This window comes from Bos taurus, chromosome 12, assembly GCF_002263795.3.
Source record: "Bos taurus isolate L1 Dominette 01449 registration number 42190680 breed Hereford chromosome 12, ARS-UCD2.0, whole genome shotgun sequence".
Lineage (NCBI taxonomy): Eukaryota > Metazoa > Chordata > Mammalia > Artiodactyla > Bovidae > Bos > Bos taurus.
In genome coordinates this window covers 76,774,128-76,794,118 of record NC_037339.1, presented here as the reverse complement: position 1 = coordinate 76,794,118, position 19,991 = coordinate 76,774,128, and the positions used below count along the sequence as shown (strand labels likewise).

Genomic DNA, 19,991 nt, shown 5'->3' with positions numbered 1-19,991 from the left:
CTACTAAGAAACATTTGATGACAGACAGAAGGACTGGATGCTTTTAATCAGGAGACTTGGATTCCAGATTCTCTGCTGCTGCCACCCTGTCGCAGCAGCAGCTAAAAGGTACCCAGTAGAGTATGCTCCGGATATCAGCAACTTGCCTGGAAGACAGTCTCAATTTACTGGCTGCTAAAAGGTGGCAAATCATACGGGAGGAAACACCATGAAGTCCTTTTTAACTCTGAGTAAGGCATGCAGATCCTGCACAAAGTACTGTTTTACTTGGAAACTTATGACATTATAGCAGTCTATGCTTCTATAGACATGAGCTGAGATAATGAACTTCCAAGCACCTTTGGAAGAGCACAGATGCCATGGTGATCTTCTCTGGAGAAGGCTCAGACAGACTTACACAGGGATACATATGTTTTCAAAAAAAAATTCTGGGAAATAAAGCCAAGAAACAGAGTAAGAGATGTCTGAAGGAACTCTGTCTGATGTTCTACACACAGATCAAACTACTGCTGCCCACTTGCCTTGAACTGAAGATCCCATTCCTGGATCATTGATTTCCTTCCTATTAGTTGTCTCTGCTACCAGAAATGAGAATACCAAAGAACAGGATAGAAAATATTTCCTGAAAGAGATATTTAAGGACTCTAGCCTAATATATAAAGAGATCCCCAGGTGACCAAAATCAGACTTCAGAAATGGGATATCTTCGGTGAAGAATTTCTGGTTTGGGGGCTTCCCTGGTGGTTCAGTGGTTATGAATCTTCATGCCAATATGGGGAACACAGTTTTGATCCCTGCTCCGGGGAGATCCCGCAAGCCTAGGAGCAACTAAGCCCATGTGTTGCACCTGCTGAGCCCATGTGCTGCAGTTACTGAAACCCATGCACCTAGAGCCTCTGCTCTGCAGCCAGAGAAGCGATTATAACGAGAAGTCCAAGCACCACAACGAAGAGTAGCTCCTGCTCGCTGCAACTAGTGAAAGCTTGTGCACAGCAACGAAGACCCAGTACAACTAAAAACATAAATAAATAAAATCTTTTTTTTTTTAAGAGAATTTCTGGTTTAGGTTTTTACAAAAATATACTGAACATCAGGTTGACGATGCAGTGGATGGCTACTGCAGGACAAATGTGTCCCTTCAGTCCTCCTAAGACTAAAGACAGCCATTGCTACCCTCAAATCATTGCATGCCACTACCCAGGCCAGCCTGAGAGGCTGATCAATTCCTGGATGCCAAAGCAGATCAATGCCACTGACCTTTCTGCCTGCACCTCGACCTATTCACAAGTCAGCTGACAAAGCTTAGGTGCTCTCTAAGATGTAGAAAATTCTGATGGGAATACCAGACCACCTGACATGCCTCTTGAGAAACCTGTATGCAGGTCAGGATGCAACAGTTAAAACTGGATGGAACAACAGAATGGTTCCAAATAGGAAAAGGAATACATCGAGGCTGTATACTGTCACCCTGCTTATTTAACTTCTATGCAGAGTACATCATGAGAAACGCTGGGCTGGAGGAAGCATAAGCTGGAATCAAGATTGCCGGGAGAAATATCAATAACCTCAGATATGCAGATGACACCACCCTTATGGCAGAAAGTGAAGAAGAAATAAGAGCCTCTTGATGAAAGTCAAAGAGGAGAGTGAAAAAGTTGGCTTAAGGTTCAACATTTAGAAAACTAGGATCGTGGCATCTGGTCCCATCACTTCATGGCAAATAGATGGGGAAACAGTGGAAACAGTGGCTGACTATTTTTCTGGGCTCCAAAATCACTGTGGATGGTGACTGCAGCCATGAAATTAAAAGACGCTTACTCCTTGGAAGGAAAATTATGACCAACCTAGACAGCATATTAGAAAGCAAAGATATTACTTTGTCAACAAAGATCCGTCTAGTCAAGGCTATGGTTTGTCCAGTGGTCATGTATGGATGTGAGAGTTGGACTATAAAGAAAGCTGAGTGCCGAAGAATTGATGCTTTTGAACTGTGGTGTTGGAGAAGACTCTTGAGAATCCCTTGGACTGCAAGGAGATCCAACCAGTCCATCCTAAAGGAGATCAGTCGTGGGTGTTCATTGGAGGGACTGATGTTGAAGCTGAAACTCCAACACTTTGGCCACCTGATACAGAAAGCTGACTCATTTGGAAACACCCTGAAGCTGGGAAAGATTGAGGGCAGGAGGAGAAGGGGACGACAGAGGATAAGATGGTTGGATGGCATCACCGACACAATGGACATGGGTTCAGGTAAACTCTGGGAGCTGGTGATGGACAGGAAGGTCTGGCATGCTGCGGTTCAGGGGGTTGCAAAGAGTCGGACACAACTGAGTGACTGAGCTGAACTGAAGCTGCAGACTCTAAGTGTTTCTTCTACTTGTGACGGGTGGTGGGACTGGGGGCAGGGTGAAGGAGTACTAGTGAGGCTCAACCTCCCAGACTTACTTGGACATAAAAACAAATGAAAGTCTGGGACTTCCCTGGTGGTCTAGCAGCTAAGACTTTGGGCTGCCCATGCAGGAGGCCAGGGTTTGATCCCTGGTTGGGGAACTAGATCCCACATGCCACAACTAAGATCAAAGATCCCATGTGCTGCAGTTAAGACCTGGCATAGCCAAGTAAATAAATATTTAAAACATGAAAGTCTCACATCAAAAAAAGAAAAAAGAAAAAATTGAGAAGAAATGGTTACCAGTGGTGTGGAAGAAGAATTAGGATGGAAGAAACAGAGACAGAAGCTAGACACATTTTGCATACTTGACTCTGAAACTATGTAAATATTCTACATAGATCTAAAACAAAATCAAATTTTAGAAATCTCTAAGCATCCAAAACAAAATGGAGCAAGTAAAATCAGTTAGTGTCCTCTTAGCTACTAAATGCAACGCCCTGCTTCCGGGCACATTCAACTTCATTTGCCTTTGACATTGCTGATAGTTGACCCATTATTAAAATTCTCTTCCTTTTTGGCTTCTCTGAGACCAGTCTCTCCTGGTTTACCATTTAAGTCAAGTCTCTGATTTCACATCTCAGTATCCCTTACTAGGCCGTCTTCTTCTACTTGTCCTTTTAATACAGGTAGTTCCCATTCCTCATTTACTCTTTTTAATCTACTGCCCACTCTCAGCAGTGAAACCATACACTCCCCTGGCTTCTATTAGACACATTCACCTCATTATGCGATTATGAGAAAATAAATTTAAGATCAATAAGAGTTCAACTGCCATAGGGAAATACTGTCACAGGAGATTCAGTTTCTTGGAGTAAGTTGTTTCACACATCTATTAAATTCCTGTCTGTTCCTCAAAACCCACCTCCCTCAGTTATTACTTCCTGTGTGAAGCCTTCTTAAGATTTCTCTGGCCAAAATTATTACTTCCTCTTCACTGTGATAACATAAAATCTCTCTTATAATATTTATATATTTCTGGGTATGTGTTCTGCACTGTCTAGACTATAAACTTTTGAAAGCAGTGAAACTGGGTATATGGTGCTAAGAAAGTAGGGGAGTCAGGGGAAGAAGACTAAAATGAGAAAAGGAGAGAACAGAGTTGAGCCCACAAGGAATTATAGGTAAAGTCAGGTAATTGTCTTTCCCAAGAGTAATATGTGGGATAGTAGAATCTCCAGCAGAGACACCAATTTAAAAGTGAGTTATATACTGAAGATTCATTAAATTCAAGGAATCTAAGACTGAGATTCGCTAATCACTGACCAACTAACAGAAGTATTATTGATAAAAGGGAAAAAAAAAGATTCATGAAATTAAAGGAATCTAAAACTGAGATTGGCTAATTTCTGACCGACAGGTTTTATTGATAAAACAAAGGAGAAAAATCCATACTTCACCAGTTAGCACCAAATTATTGAGCCCAGTAAGGAGAATTCAAAAGAACAATTCTTTTGCAAATCTATTACAGAAGATGGTGGTGATGGTGATGTAGTTTTTTTTTTTATGTTTTTTTTTTAATTTATTGGACACACAGCATGTGGGATCTTAGTTTCCCAACCAGGGATCGAACTCGTGCTCCCTCCATTGGGAGCTCAGAGTCTTAACCACTGGACCACCAGGGAATCCCCCAGTGATGTAGTTTTTAATCCAAATCCACCCAAAGAGACAAATCAGGGTAACAAAACTCAAGAGCATTAAAAAACACCTGCAACAAAACTAAGTGACAAGCTGCCCACAGACGCCAAAGTAGACGTGGGCAGGCAAAAGCAAGAGAGGCCACAGAGCTGCACGGTACCAGCATTTGTGAAGGAGGAAGCACGTATGCCCACAGACACCACAGTAGACGTGGGCAGGCAAAACCAAGAGAAGCCACAGAGCCGCACGGTACCAGCATTTGTGAAGGAGGAAGCACGTAGAAGCAAAGGCATCTTATGGCCTGAGAAAAGGGAAACAGCAAAAATCAGCCAGAGGACAGAATAAAGACTCACAATGAGCGAAACTGCAGGGAGTAGAGTCCAAACTGACCAAAACAGGGACGTGAGGGCAAAAGTCAAAGACTGTCCAGATAAAAAGGGAAGCTGAGAGATCTCAGAAAGGACAAGGCAATATTTTTTGAACACTTTGTAAAAACAATAGAAAAGGGAGCTTTACACATAAAGCTACAAAAGTTATCCTGACTAATCTCTCCCATCTAAGAGTTTGGGCAAGTTATTTTCACATGAAAATTAATAACAAAAGGGGAGGCAATCAAATCTCAGAGTTATTATGAGGAAAAAGATGTTAGGGTGACATCAATAAAAGACAATAAAAGCAAAGCTTAAAACATGTTCACAAAACAATAAAAGCGGTAAAAGCAATTCTTAAAACATGTTCACAAAACAGATGAAAACCACAAATTGATAATTTTAAATAAGCTAAAACAAAGTAACAAAATAATAGAAGATTTGAGAGAACAGGACTAAAGAAAATTAGAGAAACTAAAAATGAGATGATAGAATTCAGGAAATAACAACAAATGTAACCAAAAATTATATCTTCAGAAATGAAGATTATGTTGCTGCTGCTGCTGCTAAGTCGAGTCAGTCGTGTCCGACACTGTGCGACCCCATCGATGGCAGCCCACCAGGCTCCCCCGTCCCTGGGATTCTCCAGGCAAGAACACTGGAGTGGGTTGCCATTTCCTTCTCCAATGCATGAAAGTGAAAAGTAAAAGTGAAGTCGCTCAGTCATGTCCGACTCTTAGTGATCTCATGGACTGCAGCCTAGCAGACTCCTCTGTCCATGGGATTTTCCAGGCAAGAGTACTGGAGTGGGGTGCCATTGCTTCTCCAAGATTATGTTAGAAATAGTATAAAAACAAGTATTTAAAAAGAAGTCTTATATAAATAGAAGGTGAAATGGAAAAGTTTAGTATCAAAAAGAAAATAAGAAAGTGATTTTAAAAGACTTGAGAAAAAAGTGGTAGATAAGATGGTCATAGAGGGGGGTCCCCAAAGAAGAAAACTAAAGCAGTAGAGAACAAATACTAAAATACTAACAACAGTTTTTTTGTTTTTTTGGCCATACCACCCAGCTTGCAAGATCCTAGTTTGCCCACAAGGGATAGAACCTGGGTCCTCAGCAGTAAAAGCAAATCCTTAATCACTGGATCTCCAGGGAATTCCCTAAAAACACTACTTCAAGAAAACTGTCCCAATGAGAAAAAAATGACTTGAAGTCATATACTGAAAAGGTATACTGCATATGTAAGAAAATCAACTCAGAACAATCAACTCCAAGACACAACTTAGTAAAGTTATTAAATACGTAAGAAAAAAAAATATACTGAGCGCCCAGGCAAAAATATGCCCAGGACTTAACTTCATAATAATCTGGAGAGTTAACAACAGCAGGTATGAGAGTAACTAAAAGCAGACTGGCCATGAGTTGATAACTGTTGAAGATGAACAGAAAATGCATACACTATTCTGTATGCTTCTGTGCATGTGTAAGGCTTTTCATGGAGTATGAATGAACTACTGCTACTCACACAATAAGGAAAAAAAAAATCTCACAAATTTTGGGCTGAACAAAAAGAAGCCAGATAAAAGTGAGAATGCAGTGTGATCTTATTTACATTAGGTTTTAAAAAAGGCAAAACAAATCTATGACGTTAAAAGTCAGGACAGTGATTACCCTTGAGGAAATAAAAACTGAGAGCGGGCCAAAGGATGATTCTGCTGTACTGAAAGTATCCTCCTTTTGTTTGGGGCATTAGTCACATAGGTATGCCTGCTTTGTTAAAATTCATAAAATTGTACACTTACTTACCACTGAATGTACTTTTCTGTATGAATACTGCACTTCTTAAAAAAGGTTTTATGAGTCTCAAAATTCAAAGTAGTGAATAAACAACTATTTGCTGTATATTCTAAGAAAGCTTATTTCTATACTCAATTTCAGCGGATATTGTTGGAAGACAGCTATACTACTAATGATATACCCAACTTTCTGCCAATAAAAACAATCAAGCATACACCCAAACCCAGATACTGAAAGAAAGTTAACCAGTACTTCAGCCTCCTGAATGAATCGATATATCTGTACAATATATAACAAGCATCAAAGTGACTGCTGTGTATACTTACGTACACACATAGAGAGCTACTGCTCAACACTGAAACGCCTCAAGCGGTGCTGAGTCCACAAAGCCTACGCTGCTATATCAATAACACCACAGCAGTGTGACTTAGCACATTTGACCAACCTAACTAACCAGAGTATACAAACACATACTGTACAACATGCCCAACCTTCATCTTGAAGGCACTGAGGGGCAATCGTACAAGTCGATGATAAGTGCCCTGCCTGTTGTTAAGGAAGATACATACACCTTCTCACCAACACAAAATAAAAGCTAGACAAGATAAAAAATTCTTTTAAAAAATAAAACTGGAGAAGATACATGAATCTGAATGCTGTACTATAACTATGTAAGATGTTATCATTGAGGAAACTGGTTAAAATTATGGCACATCTCTTTGTATCATCTCTTACCATGCACATGAATCTATAATTACTTTAAAATAAAAAGTTCAGTTAAAATTTTTAGAAATAAAAGATTTCTTAGAAGGTAGCTTTGAATATATACAGTAATATGTTATACATAGCTAATTTTTCTCCTTCACGCTCTTAAAGAGCCCCTTCCTTTAAAAAAAAAAAAAAAGTCAAGGGGGAAGAAAAGATATACCAATCTAAGCCACACTCTGACTGGTACAGTATTTGTTTAATACAGAAATAAAATCTATTGCAAGAACTTCTGGATGTATACTCAAATTATTGGAACCAGAATCTCAAAAGAGATATCTGCACGCACGTGTTCACAGCAGCGTTATTCACACAGCTAATAAGTAGAAGCGACCCAAATGTCCATCAATGGATGAACAGATAAAAGAAATGCATACACACACAACAGAATGTTACTCATCATTTTTGAAAGAATTCTCTCAAGTTATGACATGGGTGTCCTTGAGGACATCATGCTAAGTGAAATAAGTCAGCCACCAAACAACAATAATTAAATGAAGGACTAGAGTCTAGGCAAATAAAGTCATTGATTAATGGACATAGAGTTTCAATTCTGGAAATCCATTATCCAACAATGTGAGTATACATAACACTGTTAAACTTGATCATGGTAGAGACGGTAAATTTTATGTTGTGTTTTATATCACAAATAAAAAAATATGTTTAATGTTTTCAAATGAAATCTGAACGAATATGTCATATGCAGACTTGATTTCTAAGAATAGTTATTCAAGTTGAAAGAATATGATCTCAGATGAAAGAATAAAACTGCTAGAAGAGACAAAGACATAAAATATTAATATACTGCTCTATCTGCTCGATTCAAATATGTTAAGCTTCATGATACAGGTAAGTATAAGCCAATGTTGATTGCTTAAAACTACAATAAAATCTGTGGAAGTTAAAATACATGGAGTAAAATATCAAGTTCCTGAGAAATCTGTATGCAGGTCAAGAAGCAACAGTTAGAACTGGACATGGAACAACAGACTGGTTCCCAATCAGGAAAGGAGTACGTCAAGGCTGTATATTGTCACCCTGCTTATTTAACTTACATGCAGAGTACATCATGCGAAACGCTGGTTTAGATGAAGCACAAGCTGGAATGACGATTGCCAGGAGAAATTTCAGTAACCTCAGATATGCAGGTGACACCACCCTTTTGGCAGAGAGCTAAGAAGAACTAAAGAGACTCTTGATGAAAGTGAAAGAGGAGAGTGAAAAAGTTGGCTTAAAACTCAACATTCAGAAAACAAAGATCATGGCATCTGATCTCATCATTTCATGGCAAATAGATGGGGAAACAAGGGAAACAGTGACAGACTTTACTTTTGGGGGGGCTTCAAAATCACTGTGGATGGTGACCGCAGCCATGAAATTAAAAGACACTGCTCCTTGAAAGAAAAACTATGACAAACCTAGACAGCATGCTAAAAAGCAGAGACATTACTTTGCCAACAAAGGTCCATCTAGTCAAAGCTCTGGTTTTTCCAGTAGTCCTGTAATGATGTGAGAGTTGGACCATAAAGAAAGCTGAATGCCGAAGAACTGATGCTTTTGAACTGTGGTGCTGGAGAAGACTCGTGAGAGTCCCTTAGACTACAGGGAGATCCAACCAGTCAATCCTAAAGGAAATCAGTCCTGAATATTCATTGGAAGGACTGATGCTGAAGCTGAAACTCCAATACTTTGGCCACCTAATGTGAAGAGCTGACTCATTTGAAAAGACCCTGATGCTGAGAAAGATTGAAGGCAGGAGGAGAAGGGTACAACAGAGGACGAGTTGATTCCATGGCATCACCGGCTCAGTGGACATGAGTTTGAGTAAACTCTGGGAGTTGATGATGGACAGGAAAGCCTGGCATGCTGCAGTCTGTGGGGTCGCAGAGTCGGACATAACTGAGCGACTGAACTGAACTGAAAATGGCAAAAAGCAGGAAAAGGTAAATGAAAAGACTGTTGGTAAGGTTCTTCAAAGTACTAACTTAAATAGCCTATACTAAGTCAAGGATGTAAGCTGTCACTTCTAGAGTGATCACTAAAAGAGTAATAAAAAGTTATCAGTAAAACAGAGAATAGAAAAACAGATTAACACAAATATTTCATAAGGCAAAAAACTAGAAAAAAATGGGAGCAAAAACAGAATCAATAGAAAACCAATAGAAATAAACCTAATAAAGTCAATATACTTAAATTCAATTATAATATTAACTATGCTATATGTAAAAGGACTGTATAGTCCAATTCAAAGACTTCAGATTGGATGAAATACACTGTATGCTATTTACAAGTTAAGTTTAAATATAAACACATCAGATCAGATCAGATCAGTCGCTCAGTCGTGTCCGACTCTTTTCGACCCCATGAATCGCAGCACACCAGGCCTCCCTGTCCATCACCAACTCTCAGAGTTCACTCAGACTCACGTCCATAGAGTCAGTGATACCATCCAGCCATCTCATCCTCTCTCGTCCCCTTCTCCTCCTGCCCCCAATCCCTCCCAGCATCAGAGTCTTTTCCAATGAGTCAACTCTTCGCATGAGGTGGCCACAGTACTGGAGTTTCAGCTTTAGCATCATTCCTTCCAAAGAAATCCCAGGGTTGATCTCCTTCAGAATGGACTGGTTGGATCTCCTTGCAGTCCAAGGGACTCTCAAGAGTCTTCTCCAACACCACAGTTCAAAAGCATCAATTCTTCGGTGCTCAGCCTTCTTCACAGTCCAACTCTCACATCCATACATGACCACAGGAAAAACCATAGCCTTGACTAGACGGACCTTTGTTGGCAAAGTAATGTCTCTGCTTTTGAATATGCTATCTAGGTTGGTCATAACTTTCCTTCCAATGAGTAAGCGCCTTTTAATTTCATGGCTACAGTCACCATCTGTAGTGATTTAGTATGAAAAAGCATGAAAACATTAGCTAAAATAAAGCTTGTATTCTCATATTAATATCTGATAAGTAAACTTCTTTAATTACGAAAGTGATTTTATTTAACTGATTATAAATAAAACCATATAAAAGAAACAGTCTAAAAATCAGAGTTATAAACTATTCAGTGAAAGATGTTTTTAAAAGCTAAGTCATTCTCCTTTTGAGGATTCTAAACAAACATAACAATACATGTAAAATATTATATTGCATAATTATACAAAGAACTTTACAGAAATACTGTATTCTTTTTCCTTCACTTTTGCAAACACATCTTTCTATAACCCCATGAACTGTAGGCTGCCATACTCCTCTGTCCATGGATTCTCTAGACAAGGATAATGGAGTAGGTTGCCATTTCTTTCTTCAGGGGCTCTTCCTGACCCAGGGATCGAACTGGGGTCTCCTGCATTGCAGGCGGATTCTTTTACCATCTGAGGCACCAGGGAAGCCCTTTCTATGGTTACAAATTTGATTTCCAGTCATGATACAGATCAGCTAGAGGGGAAAAAAAGTATGTATATATATATTTTTTCTTCTTTTTATTTTGAGATATGACAAGTCGACTTTAAGGCAAAAAAAAATATTACTGAAGATAAAGACAGATACTCATGGTGATAAAAGTACCAATTTGAATGAATATGTAATAAACTTAAATTTGTATTCACCTATAGAAATCCTTTATAAGATAAATGTTTTATACGTATTTTATACCAACCATTGGCCGCCAGTCTGAAATTGATTTTTTTAAAATAACAACTTTATTGAATTCCAATTCATATACTATCTAATCTATCTATTTTAAAAGGTAAAAATAGGGCTTCCCTGGTGGTACAGTGTCCATGTTCCCAAAGCAGGGGGCCCAGGTTCAGTCCCTGGTCTGGCAACTACATCCCACAGAGAGCAACTAAGAGTTTGCACGCTGCAACTAAGACCTGGCACAGCCAAATAACTAAATTAAAAAAAAATAATAAAATTTTTTTTAAAAAGGTAAAACAAAAAAAGTTTTTTAGTACATTCAGACTTGTGCAATCACCACCACAATCAATTTCAGAACATTTCCATCACCTCCTAAAAAACCATGGTACCATGCACACACTCAGCTCCAATCTGGAGTCCTGCTGCTGCTGCTGCTGCTAAGTCGCTTCAGTCATGTCTGACTCTGTGCGACCCCATAGACAGCAGCCCACCAGGCTCCCCCGTCCCTGGGATTCTCCAGGCAAGAACACTGGAGTGGGTTGCCATTCCCTTCTCCAATGCATGAAAGTGAAAAGTGAAAGTGAAGTCACTCAGTCGTGTCAGACTCTTAGCGACCCCATGGACTGCAGCCTATCAGGCTCCTCCATCCATGGGATTTTCCAGGCAAGAGTACTGGAGTGGGGTACCATTGCCTTCTCTGAATCTGGAGTCCTAGATATCCACTAAGCAATCCACTAATCTATTTTCTGTGTACAGATTGCCTCCTATGGGCATTTCCTATAAATGGAACCATATAATATGTGGTGCTTTGAGATCTGGCTATTTTATCCAATTACAGTATCAGGCTTAGAGTGCAGTTTCTGTGAGCTCTATCAGATCTGGTGCAGCTCCTTTGGTGCGGCTGCTCGACCGACTGAGGAACTGAGATCACCCTCCTCACGTACACCCAACACACATGGTGAGAAGCACAAAGGATCCATACAGGAGAAGAATGGGAGACAGAGGACAGCTACTCGTTCAGAGCAGCAGTTTGGGAGTTCAGCAAGGTGATGTTGCAGGGATCTTCTCTGCAGGCAGAGAATGCTCCTTGATGAGGACACTGTCTTCTTGGGAGTGGCTCCGGGTCTATTGTTCTTTCCCTCCCTTGGCTATACAGACAGATACTGGCCAGATCCACCCCAAGGAATGTGCTGTGTGTGTCCCTCTGCTTCTTCCCCATCCCCGTTCAACCTCTCATCTGCCTAGTGCCCCAACCCCCATCTTGTTTCAGATTCTTATTAACCAAGCTCTCAGGGTGGGGGGTTGCGGGGCGGTGGGGGGCACGGGGGTAGTCATGCTGTCAGAAAAGTAGGCAAACTAATTATCCTTTATAATGTTTATTATTTATTAATAAAATAGAATTCACACACACTTTAAAAACACCAGAAAAAAAATAGGAGAATAGCTACAATCCAGGCTATATGGAAAGCCACAGCACTCAGAAGGCGGCTTAGAACACCCATGGTACGTGGCTCACTGAAGAATCCTGAATATCCTGTGCAGTTGGAACCCAGGTAAAACCTACTGTAATTTACTCCCTAAAATAATCATACTGGGTCTTCTCTCAAAGCCTCTTTTTAAAAAGGAGGGGGGAAACTGAGAAACACCATCCAATTCCAGTTCTGCAGCAGCCTCACATACATTCTACAATATTTATTTGGTGTTAAAAAAAGTCTCTGCTACCCCATCTCGTCACTTGGCTCTTCCTTCCTCTCACCTCATGTTCTGTCTTCTACAATGAAGCAGCAACAAATTTCAGCTCCCAGTGACAGCTTCCCCAGGGAAAACTATACCCACTACACTGAACCAGCAAGACTCAGGGATGCCAATTAGAAGGTAATTTTATTTGTGTTGTGTCCTCTTAATTTTTTCTCCAGAAATGACCCTTAAGTCTATGAAAAGATACACACCTTCTCTCATAATAAGAAAGATGAATATTAAAATTATGTTGAGATGCCATTTCTCACCTATTGAACTGGTAAAATGCCAGAAGTTTAAAATGCATTGCTGTTGATGTTTTGGGAAGATAGGCACTCTCATACGTTACGGGTGGGTTTAAAGGGTACAACTTCTCTGGAGGGTCTTTTAGCAATATTTACCAAATGTACTTAACCTTTGGCCCAGAAATTCCACTTTCAGAAAATGAGTTCCACCAATATACCTGTGTATGTAACCTGACATGTACAAATTTATACACACACACACATACACACACAGTTTTCATTGCATTACTTTCTGTAATAGTCAAAGACTATAAATCCCAAGCATCTGGCAATAGGGAACAGGTTAAATAAACTATGGTATATTTAAATAAACTGTACTGGTGTATATGGTACAGGTTAAATATGGTACAGGTTAAATAAACTATGTACATCTACCGTGAACTCTAGAATACTATGGAACTGTAAAGAGAAAGAAGATCTCTACATACTGATATATAGGAAGATCTCCCAGTTACATTGCCAAGTTAAAAAACACACACACACACACGTGACTTCACAGAAGATATCCAGGAATCCATCCTTCTACCTAACAACTACTGGACCAGCAAGAATTGTCTAAAGGTAAATATTTTGGAACTCTGGAGTTCAGTCAAACACTTGCAACACTCGCAGCAGAGCTTGACAAAGGGATTGGTAAATTTTGGTGGTTTAACCTCTTGCATAGCAATTACCACGCCTCAGCCCCTCAGCAAACAGCCTTGGGTACAACAGCCCACATTCCAGGGAAGATCTTCACGATATTAGATTTGGCAATGATTTGTTGGATGTGATACCAAGAGTACAGGCAAAAAAAACAAAAATAAATAGAATATGACTTCATCAAAATTAAGCTTTTGTACATCAGGCTTCTGGTAAAGAATCCGCCTGCCAATGCAGGAGACCCAAGGGACATGGTTTCAATCCCTGGGTTGGGAAGATCCCCTGGGGAAGGAAATGGCAACCCACTTCAGTATCCTTGCCTGGAAAATTCCATGCACAGTGATGGGTTACAGTCTGTGGGGTCAGAAAGAGTCAGACACACACACACACACATCAAAGCACACTATTGAGAAAGTGAAAAGACAACCCACAGGATGGGAAAAATGTCTACAAATTATATATCTGATACAAGGTTAATATCCAGAATATATAAAGTACTCTTTCACCTCAACAATACAAAATGACTAACCCAGTTCAAAAACAGAGAAAGAACTTGAATAAACATTTCTCCAGAGAAGACAAATGGCCAAAAGGCACATGAAAAGGCACAGCATCAGTCATTAGGAAATGCAAATCAGCACTACAATGATATGCCACTTCACAAACATTAGGACTGCTATTATCAAAAGCAAACAGAAAATAGGTGTTGGATGTGGAGAAACGGAAACCCTCCTGTCTGGCTGGTCAGAAGGTAAAATGGTACAGTCACTGTTAGAGAAGCAGCCTGGCGGTTCCTCATAAAGGTAAACACACACTTACCAAGCGCCCCATCATTCTCCGTCTAAGTTAAAAAGGTAAATTTTATATGACTCATGTTTTATGGCAAAGAAAAAAAAAGGTCTGAAAGGTATGCTACATTTTTTGTAAGAATAGGAGATTCATATTTGCTTACTGCATAAAGAAATACTGAACCAATAAACACATAAAAATGTTTACCTGCAAGAGGAGACATGAACTTGGGCGAACTCCAGGAGACAGTGAGGGACAGGGAGGCCTGGCGTGCTGCAGTCCATGGAGTCGCAAAGAGTCAGACACGGCTTGGTGACTGAACAAGAGGAGAATGGCAACTGGGGAGATGGGGACAGATGTGAGAAGGCTTTCTCAGTGTACACTATTCATATCATTTTATTTATTGACATATAGTTGATTTACCTGTATGCAGGCCAGGAAGCAACAGTTAGAACTGGACATGGAACAACAGACTGGTTCCAAATAGGAAAAGGAGCATGTCAAGGCTGTATATTGTCACCCTGCTTATTTAACTTATATGCAGAGTACACCATGAGAAACGCTGGGCTGGAAGAAGCAAAAGCTGGAATCAAGATTGCCGGGAGAAATATCAATAACCTCAGATATGCAGATGACACCACCCTTATGGCAGAAAGTGAAGAGGAACTAAAAAGCCTCTTGATGAAAGTGAAAGTGGAGAGTGAAAAAGTTGGCTTAAAGCTCAACATTCAGAAAACGAAGATCATGGCATCCGGTCCCATCACTTCATGGGAAATAGATGGGGAAACAGTAGAAACAGTGTCAGACTTTATTTTTCTGGGCTCCAAAATCACTGCAGATGGTGACTGCAGCCATGAAATTAAAAGGCGCTTACTCCTTGGAAGGAAAGTTATGACCAACCTAGATAGCATATTCAAAAGCAGAGACATTACTTTGCCAACAAAGGTCCGTCTAGTCAAGGCTATGGTTTTTCCTGTGGTCATGTATGGATGTGAGAGTTGGACTGTGAAGAAGGCTGAGCGCCAAAGAATTGATGCTTTTGAACTGTAGTGTTGGAGAAGACTCTTGAGAGTCCCTTGGACTGCAAGGAGATCCAACCAGTCCATTCTAAAGGAGATCAGCCCTGGAATTTCTTTGGAAGGAATGATGCTAAAGCTGAAACTCCAGTACTGTGGCCACCTCATGCGAAGAGTTGACTCATTGGAAAAGACTCTGATGCTGGGAGGGATTGGGGGCAGGAGGAGAAGGGGACGACAGAGGATGAGATGGCTGGATGGTATCACTGACTCTATGGACGTGAGTCTGAGTGAACTCCGAGAGTTGGTGGACAGGGAGGCCTGGCGTGCTATGATTCATGGGGTCACAAAGAGTCAGACACGACTGAGTGACTGAACTGAACTGAGTTGATTTACAATGTTGTATTAGTCTCTGGTATTCAGCAAAGTGATTCAGTTATACATTTATACATATATTTTTCAGGTTCTTTTCCATTATAGGTTATTACAAGATACTGAATATAATTCCCAGTCCTATACATAGTAGGACTTCACTGTTTATCTACTTTACATACAGTGCTATGTATCTGTCGATCCCAAGGTCCTAATTTATCTCTCACACCTTTTCCCCTTTGGTAACCGTATGTTTGTTCTCTATGTCTATGAGTCCATTCCTGTTTTGGCAATAAGTTCATTAGTATCATTCTTTTTAGACTTCACATATAAGGGATATCATTTTATATTGGTCTTTCTAGCCTGGCTTTACCTCAATTACTAGGAGGTAATTACTATCGATCTCTAGGTCCAACCATATGGCTGCAAATGGCATTATTTCATTGTTTTTATGGCTGGGTAATATTCCACTGTATATATGTGCAACATCTTCTTTATCCATTCATCTGCCAATTAACATTTAGCTTGCTTCCACATCTTGGCTATTTTACATAGTGCTGCTATGAACACTGGCAAGTATCTTTCTGAATTAGTGTTTTGGTCTTTTCTGGATATATGCTCAGGATAGGGATTGCTGGATCATATAGTAACTCTATTTTTAGCTTTTTAAGGAAAATCCATTTTGTTCTTCATAGTGGCTATATATTTTTCATAACAAAGATTTCTTTAAATCTTTTAAATTTTCATTTAAATCTTTTAAATTTAAAAATTTTCTTTTAAATCTTTTAAAATGAATATATTTTTCAAACAATAAGCAAAAATTATTCAGATATATTCTTCCTTGCCCCTCAAAGAAAATGAAAGCAGTCACATGATTTTTCTGACCATGCTTACATAATTAAAGGTCCTGTAGTCACTTTAAATCACATAGTCTCAATTCCATTTCAAATAAAATGTTTAACCCATAAAATCATGAGAGCTTCAAAGTTAATACCAGGTGAGATCTCATCTCACAGACGACCTCTGCGGTGGGCATACCCTTTCAATGCTGGAGGAGAGCACGGCCCCATTCCCCTCTGCAGGTGTCCACCCCTCCTCACTGGGATTTTACTAACCTTCTTGTCTGACCTCCCTCCTCAACTCCACCCTGAGGACAGAGAAGTGTTATTTCACCAGTAGTCATGAGGCGGTCTCACACTTTCTGTGCTCATAGATATTTAAAGCTCTTCCCCTTTGGGGGCTCTTCGTGTGTCCTGAGAAGATACCACCCACAGATCACTGTTGGATTTTCACCAGCAATTCCCCTGACCTGAAAGGAGGGACTCTATTTAAGTTGTCTATTCACTTCTACCCACTGGAACTGTGATGGGGCTCTGCCAACTTCTCCTCAATGAGCCTTTCACCCTTTCCATGGCCATTAGGTCAGATTATGCAATGACCCCAGTCAGGCTCTCGCCACATCTCATTCATGGGAAATACTCGTGCATGGATTGCCTAACAAACTCTGGAAGAAAAGGCTGGTTACAGTCTACTACTTGCGCCCTTCCAAGCAGCAAGCCAGCTTCAGCCCTCCATCTCTGGCTTTCCTTAAAAGGAGGCACCCATCAGTGCACTAGCTGTGACCTGATAACTTCAGAGGACACACAGGAAGCTTTCCAAGCGGCGTCTCTCTTCTGACTTGAGGTGAGGGAGATATCACATGCCTGCTTGTCTCCGTTGAGAAGGAAGCAGGGTCCACACTCACCAACAGCTCTCTCCAAAGAAATCCTTTCAAAACTTCCTCTCCCTTAAACTGGAGAAAACGCAACACCTTGGACAAATTATCAAAATTAATATAACCAATGAGAGCCAGATAGATAGGTACTCTAGATGTGATAACTCTAAGAAAAAAATGTATCATTACTGTGGCATTTTGACTAGGGATCACAAACTGGATAGAATCATGAGAGAACAGTAAAACTCAAAATGAGAACTGTTCTCTTGGATTAAAAAAATTTTTTTACAGTATTCTTCAAAACCATCATTATTATAAAAGACAAAGAAAGGCTCAGGAACTGTTCCAGATAAAGGAGACGAAAGAAACAATTAAATGCAATACGTCGACTGCAACCTCTAGTGGAGGAAAAAACAAGTGCTGTCAAGGACATTATGAAGTCAGCTGACAAACTGGATAGTGAATGGAAGATTATTTTAAAGTACTGCTAATAGTAAAAATCTTCCTGAGGTTAACAACTATACTGGGGCCACGTAAGAGAATGTCCTTTTCGTCAGGAAATATTCAGTGAAGTATCTGGAAACAAAGGGGTATAATGCCTACAGTTTATTCTTAAATAATTTAGAAAAATATAGAGAAGGATAATAAATCTCTCTTTAACAAAAAATTAAGTAATATAAAATGTTTATAGTAACTGAATCTGGATAAAAGGTAAATAGGTGATTTTTTTTCTATAATTCCTGTAACTTTTCTATAAGTTTGAAAGTATTTCCAAATAAAAAGCTTTTTATTAAAAAAAAAAAAACAAAAAACTGCTCTCTTCTAAGTCTCACTGCTGACCCTGTGAAAAGTAAAGGGATCAAGAGTCACAGATCTGATTTTTAACAAATCTTTCTTTGTAATCACTTTAATGTAAAAAAACAGCATACAAATAGAAAGCATCACTATGAAAACTCGGTTTGAAAAATACACAAATGAATCCTGTGCACCTAGGACATATCTAACCAAACAGAACACTGTCAATATTTTAGGCACTCCCTCACCCACATGTGGGCTTCCCAGGGGCTCAGGGGTAGAGAGTCCGCCGGCCAACGCAGGAACCACAGAAGACGCAGGTTGCATCCCTGGGTTGGACATGACTGAGCACACACCCACACGTGCCTTTTCCCAGCCACACCTCCATCAGTCTACTCCAAGTAATCACTATCCTGAATTTTTTTTTCATTTTTTTTAAATTTAATTTTATTTTTTTTTACAAATTGTATTAGTTTTGCCAAATATCAAAATGAATCCGCCACAGGTATACATGTGTTCCACTATCCTGAATTTTGTGATGCTTGTTCTTTTCCTCATGTTTTGTATCACAAACGTATGTATAGTTTTACAAGGTATAATTTAAACGTGCCTCTTTTACATTTTAAGCAAATAAAAGGTACTGTGGTATAAATTTTGTGTCCTCCCCCATCAAATTCCTATGTTGAAACCTAGCCCCCAAGGTGATGGCATTAGGAGGTGGGGCCTCTGGGAGGTGATTAGGTCATGAGTGTGGGACCCTCATGAATAGGATTACTGGTCTTTTATAAAAAAGACCCCTAGAGCTCCCCAGACCCCCTGCCATATGAGGCTATAAGTCTGCAACCAGAAGCTGGCTCTTACCCAACCATGCAGGTCACCCTAATCTTGGACTTCCAGCCTCCAGAACTGTGAGCAGTAAATTTCTGCTGTTTATAAGCCACTGTCTACAGTATTTTGTTACGGCAGCCTGAATGGACTAAAACAAAATGATATAATATTTAGTTTTCTATGACTTGCTTTTTTTTACTCAACACTAAATTTCTGAGATTCATTCACAGTAATGAGTACAGCTAAAGTTCATTAATGTTCATTACTGTAAGGTAGGTCAATGTATGACTATACCATGGTCTCTGCATCCAACTTACCAGTGATGAACATGGTGTTGCTTCTATGTTTTAGTCATTCTTAAATAACATTGTTGTTCCAATTGGACTGTTCTTGGGCCATTTTTTAAAACAACTGTCTTTGCTGTCACTGCTTTGCAGTGCACTTACTGTCCATATATCTGTGGGGTCTGATTCTGGATTCTGTTCCCGTCATCTATTTCTCTATTCCTGTGTCAGTTCAACACTGTCTCAATTACTATGCCTTTAGGGTAAATTTTAAGACACTGTAGTAACCTTACTATTTTTCCTTAGGAATGTTTTGGTTATTCTTGGATCTTTGCTCCTTCATATCAATTACAGATTTAGCATCTCAAATTCAAAGCAAAATTCTGTTGGGGAACTGGAATTTCAGTGACTCTTTGGGCAGAATTAGCATTCTCACACAATATTGAATCTTGCTTATCCACATAAAATAGCTCTACACTTATTTAGATCTCTTGAATAAACTCTTCATTTTTCTAAGGTAGTTCATAATTTTTGGTGTTATAATAAATGGAATTTTAAAAAATTATATTTCTAATAGATTTTTTCCTAGTGTTTGACAGTAATTGAGTTCTTATTAGTGCTGGAGTATCCAGTGACCTCGCTCAACATTATTCTAATAATTCATCTGCTGATTATTTAGTTTTTCTATATTGACAATCATATCATTTCTAAAAATGTTGGCTTCTTTTTTGCAAATGTTATATTTCTTCTCACATTACTTGAGAATAACCCTCAATACAAAATGTGAATGAACATGATTTGGGACATCTTTGTCTTATTCCTAATACAAAAGAAATGTTAACATTTCACAATTAAGTATATTTG

At 39.4% G+C, this 19,991-nt stretch overlaps 1 protein-coding gene across 1 annotated transcript in view; it reads right to left on the bottom strand.

Annotated features, from left to right (window-relative positions):
- The window catches only part of PCCA (propionyl-CoA carboxylase subunit alpha), a 420,685-nt gene that overhangs the window by 380,855 nt on the left and 19,839 nt on the right, over positions 1-19,991 (bottom strand). The window lies entirely within an intron of this gene.